Here is a 13,769-nt window from a genome sequence, read left to right on the forward strand (position 1 = left end):
TACCATATAATGTAGAACTCACACAGTACCCCTACTAAATACCATATAATGTAGAGCTCATACAGTACCCCTACTAAATACCATATAATGTAGAGCTCATACAGTACCCCTACTAAATACCATATAATGTAGAGCTCATACAGTACCCCTACTAAATACCATATAATGTAGAGCTCATACAGTACCCCTACTAAATACCATATAATGTAGAACTCATACAGTACCCCGACTAAACAACATATAATATAGAGCTCACACAGTACCCCTACTAAATACCATATAATGTAGAACTCACACAGTACCCCTACTAAATACCATATAATGTAGAGCTCATACAGTACCCCTACTAAACACCATATAATGTAGAACTCATACAGTACCCCTACTAAATACCATATAATGTAGAACTCACACAGTACCCCTACTAAATACCATATAATGTAGAACTCATACAGTACCCCTACTAAATACCATATAATGTAGAACACATACAGTACCCCTACTAAATACCATATAATGTAGAACTCACACAGTACTAAATACCATATAATGTAGAGCTCATACAGTACCCCTACTAAATACCATATAATGTAGAGCTCATACAGTACCCCTACTAAACACCATATAATGTAGAACTCATACAGTACCCCGACTAAACAACATATAATATAGAGCTCATACAGTACCCCTACTAAATACCATATAATGTAGAACACATACAGTACCCCTACTAAATACCATATAATGTAGAGCTCATACAGTACCCCTACTAAACAACATATAATGTAGAGCTCATACAGTACCCCTACTAAATACCATATAATGTAGAGCTCATACAGTACCCCTACTAAACACCATATAATGTAGAGCTCATACAGTACCCCTACTAAACACCATATAATGTAGAGCTCATACAGTACCCCTACTAAACAACATATAATGTAGAGCTCATACAGTACCCCTACTAAATACCATATAATGTAGAGCTCATACAGTACCCCTACTAAATACCATATAATGTAGAACTCATACAGTACCTCTACTAAACACCATTAATGTAGAGCTCATACAGTACCCCTACTAAACACCATATAATGTAGAGCTCATACAGTACCCCTACTAAACACCATATAATGTAGAGCTCATACAGTACCCCTACTAAACACCATATAATGTAGAGCTCATACAGTACCCCTACTAAACACCATATAATGTAGAGCTCATACAGTACCCCTACTAAATACCATATAATGTAGAACTCATACAGTACCCCTACTAAACACCATATAATGTAGAACTCATACAGTACCCCTACTAAACACCATATAATGTAGAACTCATACAGTACCCCTACTAAATACCATATAATGTAGAACTCACACAGTACCCCTACTAAATACCATATAATGTAGAACTCATACAGTACCCCTACTAAATACCATATAATGTAGAGCTCATACAGTACCCCTACTAAACATCATATAATGTAGAACTCATACAGTACCCCTACTAAACACCATATAATGTAGAGCTCATGCCGTACCCCTACTAAATACCATATAATGTAGAGCTCATACAGTACCCCTACTAAACACCATATAATGTAGAACTCATACAGTACCCCTACTAAACACCATATAATGTAGAACTCATACAGTACCCCTACTAAACACCATATAATGTAGAACTCATACAGTACCCCTACTAAATACCATATAATGTAGAGCTCATACAGTACCCCTACTAAATACCATATAATGTAGAACTCACACAGTACCCCTACTAAATACCATATAATGTAGAACTCATACAGTACCCCTACTAAATACCATATAATGTAGAGCTCATACAGTACCCCTACTAAATACCATATAATGTAGAACTCACACAGTACCCCTACTAAATACCATATAATGTAGAACTCATACAGTACCCCTACTAAATACCATATAATGTAGAGCTCATACAGTACCCCTACTAAACACCATATAATGTAGAGCTCATACAGTACCCCTACTAAATACCATATAATGTAGAACTCACACAGTACCCATACTAAATACCATATAATGTAGAACTCACACAGTACCCATACTAAATACCATATGCCTGCTCTGCAGAACTCATACAGTACCCTTACTAAATACCATATAATGTAGTACCCCTACTAAAGATCATATAATGTAGAACTCATACAGTACCCCTACTAAACCCGATATAATGTAGAGCTCATACAGTACCCCTACTAAATACCACATAATGTAGAACTCATACAGTACCCCTACTAAATATCATATAATGTAGAACTCATACAGTACCCCTACTAAATATCATATAATGTAGAACTCATACAGTACCCCTACTAAATACCATACAATGTATAACTCAAACATTACCCATACTAAATATCCTATGCCTGCTCTGCAGAACTCATACAGTACCCCTACTAAACACGATATAATGTAGAACTCATACAGTACCCATACTATACACCATATACCAGGGCTGGCCAACCTGTGGCTCTCCAGCTGTTGCAAAACTACAACTCCCAGCATGCCCAGACAGCCTACAGCTATCAGGCTACAGAAAGGCATAGTGGGACTTGTAGTTTTACAACAGCTGGAGAGCCGCAGGTTGGCCAGCCCTGCCATATACCAGCTTTTCAGAAATATACAATGCCCCTACTAAATACCATATACCTGCTCTATAGAACTTGTACAGTACCCCTACAAAACATCCTATACCTGCTCTGTAGATCTAATGCAGTACCTCTACTAAATACCATTTACCTGCACAGTAGAATTTATACAGTACCTTCTCTACACACCATGTAGAACTCATACAGTTCTCCTACTGAACACCATATCAAACTGATATAGAAGTACTGAACACCATATGGAACTCGTGTGGTAACCTACTGAAGACCAAATACAAATATACCTCATACAAGTACAGTACATAGAGTTCATACTGTACATCTACTAAGCATATGGAACTCATATAATACACAAACTGGAAACCATATAAAACGTAGACAATAAACCTACTGGACACCATATAGAACTCATAGGAAAGTACATGTATGCACAGACTACACACACAGGACCCCATAACGAAACATGCAGTCCAAAATACAGTAGTATATGGGCTACTCTAGAACTCATACAGCACCTCTTCTGAACACCACACTGTATGTAACTGTACACTATACTGAACTTATATGGTACAACTACTGAACACTGTATAGAGCTTATACAAGTACACACGGTATAACTACTGAACACTGTATGGAGCTTATACAAGTACACACGGTACACCTACTGAACACTGTATGGAGCTTATACAAGTACACACGGTACAACTACTGAACACTGTATAGAGCTTATACAAGTACACACGGTACACCTACTGAACACTGTATGGAGCTTATACAAGTACACACGGTACACCTACTGAACACTGTATGGAGCTTATACAAGTACACACGGTACACCTACTGAACACTGTATGGAGCTTATACAAGTACACACGGTACAACTACTGAACACTGTATAGAGCTCATACAAGTACACACGGTACAACTACTGAACACTGTATGGAGCTCATACAAGTACACACGGTACACCTACTGAACACTGTATAGAGCTCATACAAGTACACACGGTACACCTACTGAACACTGTATAGAGCTTATACAAGTACACACGGTACACCTACTGAACACTATATAGAGCTTATACAAGTACACACGGTACAACTACTGAACACTATATAGAGCTCATACAAGTACACACGGTATAACTACTGAACACTATATAGAGCTTATACAAGTACACACGGTATAACTACTGAACACTATATAGAGCTTATACAAGTACACACGGTACACCTACTGAACACTGTATGGAGCTTATACAAGTACACACGGTACACCTACTGAACACTGTATGGAGCTTATACAAGTACACACGGTACACCTACTGAACACTGTATGGAGCTAATACAAGTACACACGGTACACCTACTGAACACTGTATAGAGCTTATACAAGTACACACGGTACACCTACTGAACACTGTATGGAGCTTATACAAGTACACATGGTACAACTACTGAACACTGTATAGAGCTTATACAAGTACACACGGTACACCTACTGAACACTGTATAGAGCTTATACAAGTACACACGGTACAACTACTGAACACTGTATGGAGCTTATACAAGTACACACGGTACAACTACTGAACACTATATAGAGCTTATACAAGTACACACGGTACACCTACTGAACACTGTATGGAGCTTATACAAGTACACACGGTACACCTACTGAACACTGTATGGAGCTTATACAAGTACACACGGTACACCTACTGAACACTGTATAGAGCTTATACAAGTACACACGGTACACCTACTGAACACTATATAGAGCTTATACAAGTACACACGGTACACCTACTGAACACTATATAGAGCTTATACAAGTACACACGGTACAACTACTGAACACTATATAGAGCTCATACAAGTACACACGGTATAACTACTGAACACTATATAGAGCTTATACAAGTACACACGGTACAACTACTGAACACTGTATGGAGCTTATACAAGTACACACGGTATAACTACTGAACACTGTATAGAGCTTATACAAGTACACACGGTACAACTACTGAACACTGTATGGAGCTTATACAAGTACACACGGTACACCTACTGAACACTGTATGGAGCTTATACAAGTACACACGGTACACCTACTGAACACTGTATGGAGCTTATACAAGTACACACGGTACACCTACTGAACACTGTATGGAGCTTATACAAGTACACACGGTACACCTACTGAACACTGTATAGAGCTTATACAAGTACACACGGTACAACTACTGAACACTGTATAGAGCTTATACAAGTACACACGGTACACCTACTGAACACTGTATAGAGCTTATACAAGTACACACGGTACAACTACTGAACACTGTATGGAGCTTATACAAGTACACACGGTACAACTACTGAACACTATATAGAGCTTATACAAGTACACACGGTACACCTACTGAACACTGTATGGAGCTTATACAAGTACACACGGTACACCTACTGAACACTGTATGGAGCTTATACAAGTACACACGGTACACCTACTGAACACTGTATAGAGCTTATACAAGTACACACGGTACACCTACTGAACACTGTATAGAGCTTATACAAGTACACACGGTACAACTACTGAACACTATATAGAGCTTATACAAGTACACACGGTACAACTACTGAACACTGTATAGAGCTTATACAAGTACACACGGTACACCTACTGAACACAATATAGAGCTCATACAAGTACACACGGTATAACTACTGAACACTGTATAGAGCTTATACAAGTACACACGGTACAACTACTGAACACTGTATGGAGCTTATACAAATACACACGGTACACCTACTGAACACTGTATATAGCTTATACAAGTACACACGGTACACCTACTGAACACTATATAGAGCTTATACAAGTACACACGGTACACCTACTGAACACTGTATAGAGCTTATACAAGTACACACGGTACACCTACTGAACACTGTATGGAGCTTATACAAGTACACACGGTACACCTACTGAACACTGTATGGAGCTTATACAAGTACACACGGTACAACTACTGAACACTGTATGGAGCTTATACAAGTACACACGGTACACCTACTGAACACTGTATGGAGCTTATACAAGTACACACGGTACACCTACTGAACACTATATAGAGCTTATACAAGTACACACGGTACACCTACTGAACACTATATAGAGCTTATACAAGTACACACGGTACACCTACTGAACACTGTATGGAGCTTATACAAGTACACACGGTACACCTACTGAACACTGTATAGAGCTTATACAAGTACACACGGTACAACTACTGAACACTGTATGGAGCTTATACAAGTACACACGGTACACCTACTGAACACTGTATAGAGCTTATACAAGTACACACGGTACACCTACTGAACACTATATAGAGCTTATACAAGTACACACGGTACACCTACTGAACACTGTATGGAGCTTATACAAGTACACACGGTACACCTACTGAACACTGTATGGTGCTTATACAAGTACACACGGTACACCTACTGAACACTATATAGAGCTTATACAAGTACACACGGTACACCTACTGAACACTATATAGAGCTTATACAAGTACACACGGTACACCTACTGAACACTGTATGGTGCTTATACAAGTACACACGGTACAACTACTGAACACTGTATGGAGCTTATACAAGTACACACGGTATAACTACTGAACACTGTATAGAGCTCATACAAGTACACACGGTACACCTACTGAACACTACAGTATATAGAGCTTATACAAGTACACACGGTACACCTACTGAACACTGTATAGAGCTTATACAAGTACACACGGTACACCTACTGAACACTATATAGAGCTTATACAAGTACACACGGTACACCTACTGAACACTATATAGAGCTCATACAAGTACACACGGTATAACTACTGAACACTGTATAGAGCTTATACAAGTACACACGGTACACCTACTGAACACTATATAGAGCTCATACAAGTACACACGGTACAACTACTGAACACTATATAGAGCTCATACAAGTACACACGGTATAACTACTGAACACTGTATAGAGCTTATACAAGTACACACGGTACACCTACTGAACACTATATAGAGCTCATACAAGTACACACGGTATAACTACTGAACACTGTATAGAGCTTATACAAGTACACACGGTACACCTACTGAACACTGTATAGAGCTTATACAAGTACACACGGTACACCTACTGAACACTATATAGAGCTTATACAAGTACACACGGAACACCTACTGAACACAATTTGGAACTATATAAAATACCCCTATGTAACGCTAAATAGACCCCAAATGGTCCTACTGGATGATGTACGGGACTCATATGGAGGTATATGTACTTACAGTTTACACATACACCATACTATAAGTCCAGTACCATATGGAAACCTCAGAAATGTAATTTACCGTCTTGAGGCCGTATACCTTGTTTCCGCTATAGGTGCTATAAAATGAACCCAGCCAACAAAGTGTGACTTACGTCGGCAGTATAGGCAAGGTCATCTTAGTAGTGGACATTTTGGGATAAATATTTCATAATTGCAGCCAGAAATACAAAACCTATTTCTTAAATATGTACCAGACAGATAGTTACTGGTAGAACACAATACAAGCTAATGAAGCGGCCTCCACAGTTATCGCCCCGATGCTCGTTCTTCTAGGACTACTTCTGATTTTGCTGAATGGCTCTACAGTCAGAAGGAAAATAGGTACAGCAATTGGGAGAAAACAAAGGCCGTTCTGCGCGTGAGTGTGTGCCAGCCTATTCACATGAAAGGCGCATTGCATTAATATCTGAGAGAGCCTTCCGAAACCATTTCTGCCGGAATGAAAGAGGAGGCACAATCCTCGGGATCAGCAATTCCACACCATCCTTTTTAACTATAAACATCCATAAAAATGTCAGCAGCCCCTAACAAATGGCTAAATAATACATGGTATCAGCAAGCGGCACGCCATTCCACACACGGCCATGGCGTGAGCTGCGCTAGCACGGTGTCACTAAATCAATAGTCTATGATTTCCTCTGCCTGCTGCGAGTTGCTCCCTTTCTGCTTGAAATAAACACAGATCGACTCTGTACTGGGTTTGAGGAGCACAAATTCCGTACCTTTGCTGATCTTCTAAATAAATGGATTTTGATAAGAAGTATAAAGCCCCCAAAGCTTTGCATACAGCCACCTGGGAAGACTTACCACCAGCGTCCCTAGGATGTGGAGGCAATAGAGGGGCTGTATCACCTCTTTGGGGGCAGACATTTTAGGCTATTTTCACACTTGCATTGTTATTTTCCGGTATAGAGTTTAGGACCTCAATATCGGGAAAAAAAAACCTTTCCATTTAGTCCTCCTGCGTTCTGAATGGAAAGAGATCCGTTCAGGATGCATTAGGACGTCTTCTGTTCCAGCAGCATTCCGTTTTGTGACCAGACACAAAACCGCTGCAAGCTGCGGTTTTACGTGCGGTCATAAAAACAAAAAAAAAGGGATCTGGCACTAAAAACAATGCAAGGGTCCATTCACACGTCAGTGTTTTGTAATCCACACCCATTCTGCAAATTTGCGGAACGAAATGAGGACCCATTCGTTTCAATGGCTTCGCAAATAATGCAGACAGCACTCAGTGTGCCGTCCGCATCCGTTGTTCCGTTCTGTTATGTGGATCCGCAAAAAAATAGAGCTTATCCTACTATTGTCCGCAAAATGTGGTCTGTGGTCACATTGTAGTCAATGGGTCAGTGAAAATGCGGATGACATACTGAATGCATCAATATGTCATCCGCAATTGTGGATCCGTTTCCAGGAAAAAAATATACTTTTAGTACCCTAGCAACATATATTCCTCCTATCCTTTTTTTTGCGGAAAAACGGAACAGATGCGCATGTACAATTGGTAAAAACAGAAGGTTTTTGCAGAAACACGGATCCGCAAAAAACGGAACGGAAATCTGCAAAAGAAAAATACTGATGTGTGAATGGACACTAAGGCCTCATGCACATGGCCGTATTGCAGCCCGCAAACAGCGGGTCTGCAATATGCGTGCACCGGCCATGTGCTCCCCGCATCACGGATGCGGACTCATTCACTTGAATGGGTCCGCAATCCGGAGCTGCGGTGCGGAACAGAGGCACGGAACCAGTACGGAGTGCTTCCGTAGTGTTTCTGTCCGCGTCTCTGCACCGCAAAAAAAATAGAACATGTTAAATTTTTTTACGGTGCGGACGGATCATGGACCCATTCAAGTTGAATGGGTCTCGATCCGTCCCGGCCGCCGCATGGATGTTGCCCATGCATTGGGGACCGCTAATTGCACAACGGCAGTGTGCATGAGCCCTAAGTCAATGGTGACGGATCCGTTTTTTTTAGGAGCCTAAAAATCCTGATCCGCTACCCATTGACTTTCAATGCATTTAGTGACGGATCCCTTTCTTTCTTTTGATTTCACAGAATCGCATCCTAACAGAACAGACGCAAAATTAAAACGTATCCGTTTAATTCCGGTATTGAGATCCTCTGCCGGATCTCAATACCGGAAATAACAACGCAAGAGTGAAAGTAGCCTTAGGCTAGTTTCACATCTGCGTTCCCTGTTCTGGTGGTGGAGTGATCCGGCAGCGAATCAGAATACCCGATCGGAAAGGTTCCACTTTTAGAAAGATGGTGGAAAGCCACCAGAACCTCTGTTTAAAGGGAACCTGTCACCTACAAGACACACATTAAACCACCGGCATTACCTTACCGATGTCTTCATCTCATTTCTAAAGTTGCTTTTGTCTTTGCCGTCTGATGCGTTTAATCCCTGAAAAAATATACTTTTATTGACCCCCCAGGCGGCCGGTAAATTAGGGTCTTGAAGTCAAGCTCGCCGCCCCCCCTTTCTCATCACTCAGCGTTTGACTGATGGCTCTTTGCTTTCTTGTCATGTTGGATTTCAGCACGAAATCCCCCTGAAAAATAATACTAAAAGTCCAGCTCACCTGCATCAGCAATTTGAGGAGTGCACGGATTGGAGAGACCCAAACATATCAACTTAAAAGGAAGGAAATCCAGCACCTCGTTTTCGTGCTTGACGGTGTTTATTCCACAAACCTTCGGAAGGTCATGATTAAGAACCATCTGGTTCGAAACGCGTAGACCGCATTGGGGCTTGTATCTTGAGGATTCTTTTACCGCTGTACATTTGGTTTGTGGAATAAACACCGTCAAGCACGAAAACGAGGTGCTGGATTTCCTTCCTTTTAAGTTCATATGCTGCCCCTGAAACCAAGACGCATAGCAAAAGCTGAAAAGTAATTGGTGATCTTTAAAAATTAGGAAGTGCCAGATTATTGTGAGGGTTCGGTGACCTGTACAAAACTGCAATACTCAAGGACGGATTTTAAAAAAAGAATTTACTATTAGAAAATCACTATTAACCCTTTAACAGCATTACAGGTCCTCAGTCTGTAGGGATGCCTTTTGACATCGTCCAGGACAGGTTCGGGGCTGCTGAGGCTCTTCTGCTCTAAGAACAAGCTCGGCTTCTTACAGCAGGCAACTACTCTATGTCTAGCGCCGGGGGACGATCAGATCTTGGCTGTTAACCCTACGATTGGCACGGTCCATTACACCAGCAGGATCAAATGGGATCAGTTTTCCCCAATAAATGTTGTCTTTCTCTGCAATATTGTAATCATTACAGTCACACATGGAAAGTTTCATTCCAACAACTCCTTCTTGGTGCATTATTTAGTTGTTTTTCTTTTTGTGTCTTGGTACCTGCAGTGACATGAAAAACTGCCCCCACTGCTACACTCAGCTCTGCTACATCTCTACTTATGGGCAAAGCTGCTTCTTTGTGATTTGAAAAGCAAAACACAAGCAGCTTCTTGGCAGCAGGATACAAACGGGGGCAGATGAAATAAACGGAGTCTCGTCTTCCTCGGCCAAGCTGTCTATATTTTAAATCTTCTTCAGTCGACGGACGTTTAAAACATGGTTCTTAAAAGCAGGATAAATGAGAGGGGACGCAGGCGGACGCAGTATATCAGCACAACGAGAAATACCGCTGGCTTCACGGCACAGGCTCTGGAGCCGAAGCTGAGCCTTTACATCTCGGAGCCAGGAGACCCCACAAAATGCAGAATTTCTTCTGAATCATGGCTCTGCTTACTCAGTCCATACAAATTACTCACTGATCACGGCAGCATCTCCCATATACACTTTACAAGACCAAATAAACTGCCCTGTTAATAGCAAAGTCCGTTGTAATAGACTTCACAGGTCTGAGATACCGAGCTACACGATCCCATTAAAAAGGACAAGGAGCGGTGCGGATGATTTCATTTCTTTTAGGTGCAATATTCCTGAGCAGAATATTAAAGGGTAGTCGGGCGAGGTAAAGCTTATTCATGTTCTGCGCGCGCTTGCCTATAAATTCCTTCCGATGTTCACCATTTCCGCTTGCTCAGCTAGCCCATGACTAGCGTAGCTTTACACAAAACTGAAATTTCTGCGACTGCGCCATTCATTTCAATGGGATTTGCGGAAATCCATTTCTGATGTATGGAACCCATTTATAGTTGTAGAGATTTCGGTAGGAAAATTGCCCCATGTGAAGACACCTTGAGGGGCTGGACTATTACTGCTGTGGATCTTGGGGCAAATCGGTGGTGATCTACACAAAGTTGGAAGGTCTCATGCACACAGGCGTATTACAGTGCCGTACAAAGTTCTGTAGAAACCACTGGATACTAGACGGGGCCTCATGCACACCGCCGTATGTTTTTTGCGGTCAGCAAATTGCATATCTGCAAACTACGGATACCGTACATTTTTTTGCAGACTTATTGACTTCAATGGGTCCGCGGTCTGCATTTTGCGGCCAAGTATAGGACATCCGTATGTCAGTTCCGCAAAAAGAGAGAATATGTCCGCAGAACGCAGACCATGGACCAATTGAAGTCAATGAGTCCACAAAAAAAAAAAAAAATTGCGGATGGCACATGGACCGCGTCCATACTTTGCGGACCACATATCCTTATGGAGATATTCTTGCCCAGTCGTATTACTGGTTGGGTAGAATCCCTCCGTACAGGGCAGTATGGTGGCACCATGTAGCAGCACATGGCAAAGTTATGGCTCTGTACTGCAGAACCATTGGGACCCCATGTACCACCCTGTAGGCTCTGCCGTGTGTATGAGCCCGAATATGAAAGGAACTTCTTCACATCATAATTGCTTATCTGCTCCTCATAGTATGGGGAGATGCTCTTCACAGACATGGGTAATCAGCTGAACAGTGGGCCGCTAAATTTTAACAGTTGCCAGACTGGAGGTCAGAAACCTCCCACCGATTCTTAATTAAAAACTGAAAATCCCTGGAACACAGACCCCTGGAGACAATCTATAAAAGGAGATAATTTAAAAGCCTGACTTTCTGATTAGAGGGATATTGCCACTCTCCTCAGAAAGGCAGGGAATTAGTGACTCATTAGTGAGCACAGGCCTTCCCATCGACAAGGGCTGAAATTACGACCCTCACTATAGACTTCCCATAAATTTGAGAACAAGTCCTGCCAAAAAAACACGCATTTCTTCCTTTAAGCACGAGGAATATTCAACATTTTTTAAACCAGCATCTGGACCTGAATGCTTTTCTAAACGCATGTAATTAAAAATGTATTATAGCAGAGTTATTCAATGAACTCTATCTGTACAGCGCCACCTGCTGTTTGCTCTTTTTCTAATTTCTCTGTCCTGCTCACTGAGATGGAAGCATCAAGCCGGCCCATGGAAGTGATTGGGGACGCCATAGTTGTAATTACACCTGCAGAACGCAGCAGAAAAGGCGGCGCTCATACGAACACTGCCTTCTCTTCATACAGCTGATCGGCGGGGGTGCCAGGAGGATAGGTCATTAATAGTAAAAAAACAAAAAAAAAACGGACGCCTTTTCACTAGAAAAAAGGGACTTTGTGCCCAAAAATGCGACAAAAAAATGCTTTTTCATTGCAACGGTTTTGTGATGCAATGTGAAATAGTAAAAATGGGAAGATAGAAAGAACATTTCATACAAATAAGAATTTTTTATGTTCGCGTCTTGCTCCTGATTCACCAGGTCTAGCATGCTCAGAACGCAGGAGAAAATCTTCACTTGACAGCTAAACAATGCAGGCTCTGGAAAGAGAATATTTCAGACTGATTGCAAAGAGCCAAATACAGATCTAAAAGAGACTGAGATGCAGGTGCCTTCAATCACGGTGCAAATGTGTTCTGAATGCGTGCAATTATTACTGTAAATGAAAGCTAATGAGTCAGATAGCGCCTACGTGACGTCAGGACATTCAAAGGAACCTGAAGTGTAGGCCATGAAATCTGAGAACTTCAGCTCGCTAGATCGTCCCCGGAAAAAACTAAATACCTACACTTATATGTGGACAAAAAAAAGCAGCGGTATGTTCAGCGAGCAGGTGCAGGTGTGAGGGCACCGACCCACAGTCCCAGCAATAGAAAGAAAAGAAATAGGCAGCACTCCAAGATATTTAGGTGGTGGTTTCATACTGGGTAGCAGAAATCTTTTTAATCAGATCTAATGGGTGCTGAATGATCACATCTTTTGGATTATTGGATGGTCTTACAGAATATTTACTCCTAAGGGTAGAGAGGTCTATCAATGGTCTATCAGACGGCTCGGTCTCCAGCTCCCTCTCTGAATACTCCTGAACAAACCTCTACGCTCGTTTATGGCAAAATCAAAGTTCAACTTTGATTTGGGAATAAATCAGTTTACATGATCAATCAGGAGAGGTCAGAGAGGGCCTGGAGAACGAGCTGTCAGACAGATTTATCACAGAACGGTTTCCTGCAGCTGCTATAAACTGTGAAGCCTACAAGCTGCAGAAGCCCAACTGTACAAAATGTTTGATAAAAACCTGTGAATGGAACAAGCCCTTGTAATTACACTGCGCCGTCGAGACTGCACACAATTTAATCTTGACGAGGAAGCAGTGTTCGCGCTCACAGATGATTGGCGGGGTTGCGGAGTCGGACTCCCACCGATCAGATATTGATGACCTATCCTGAGGAAGTGC

At 41.5% G+C, this 13,769-nt stretch overlaps 1 protein-coding gene across 1 annotated transcript in view; it reads right to left on the reverse strand.

Annotated features, from left to right (window-relative positions):
* The window catches only part of NBAS (NBAS subunit of NRZ tethering complex), a 708,772-nt gene that overhangs the window by 19,160 nt on the left and 675,843 nt on the right, over positions 1-13,769 (reverse strand). The gene's annotated exons all lie outside the window — the stretch shown is intronic.

The sequence above is a fragment of the Bufo bufo genome, chromosome 4, assembly GCF_905171765.1.
Source record: "Bufo bufo chromosome 4, aBufBuf1.1, whole genome shotgun sequence".
NCBI classification, from domain to species: domain Eukaryota; kingdom Metazoa; phylum Chordata; class Amphibia; order Anura; family Bufonidae; genus Bufo; species Bufo bufo.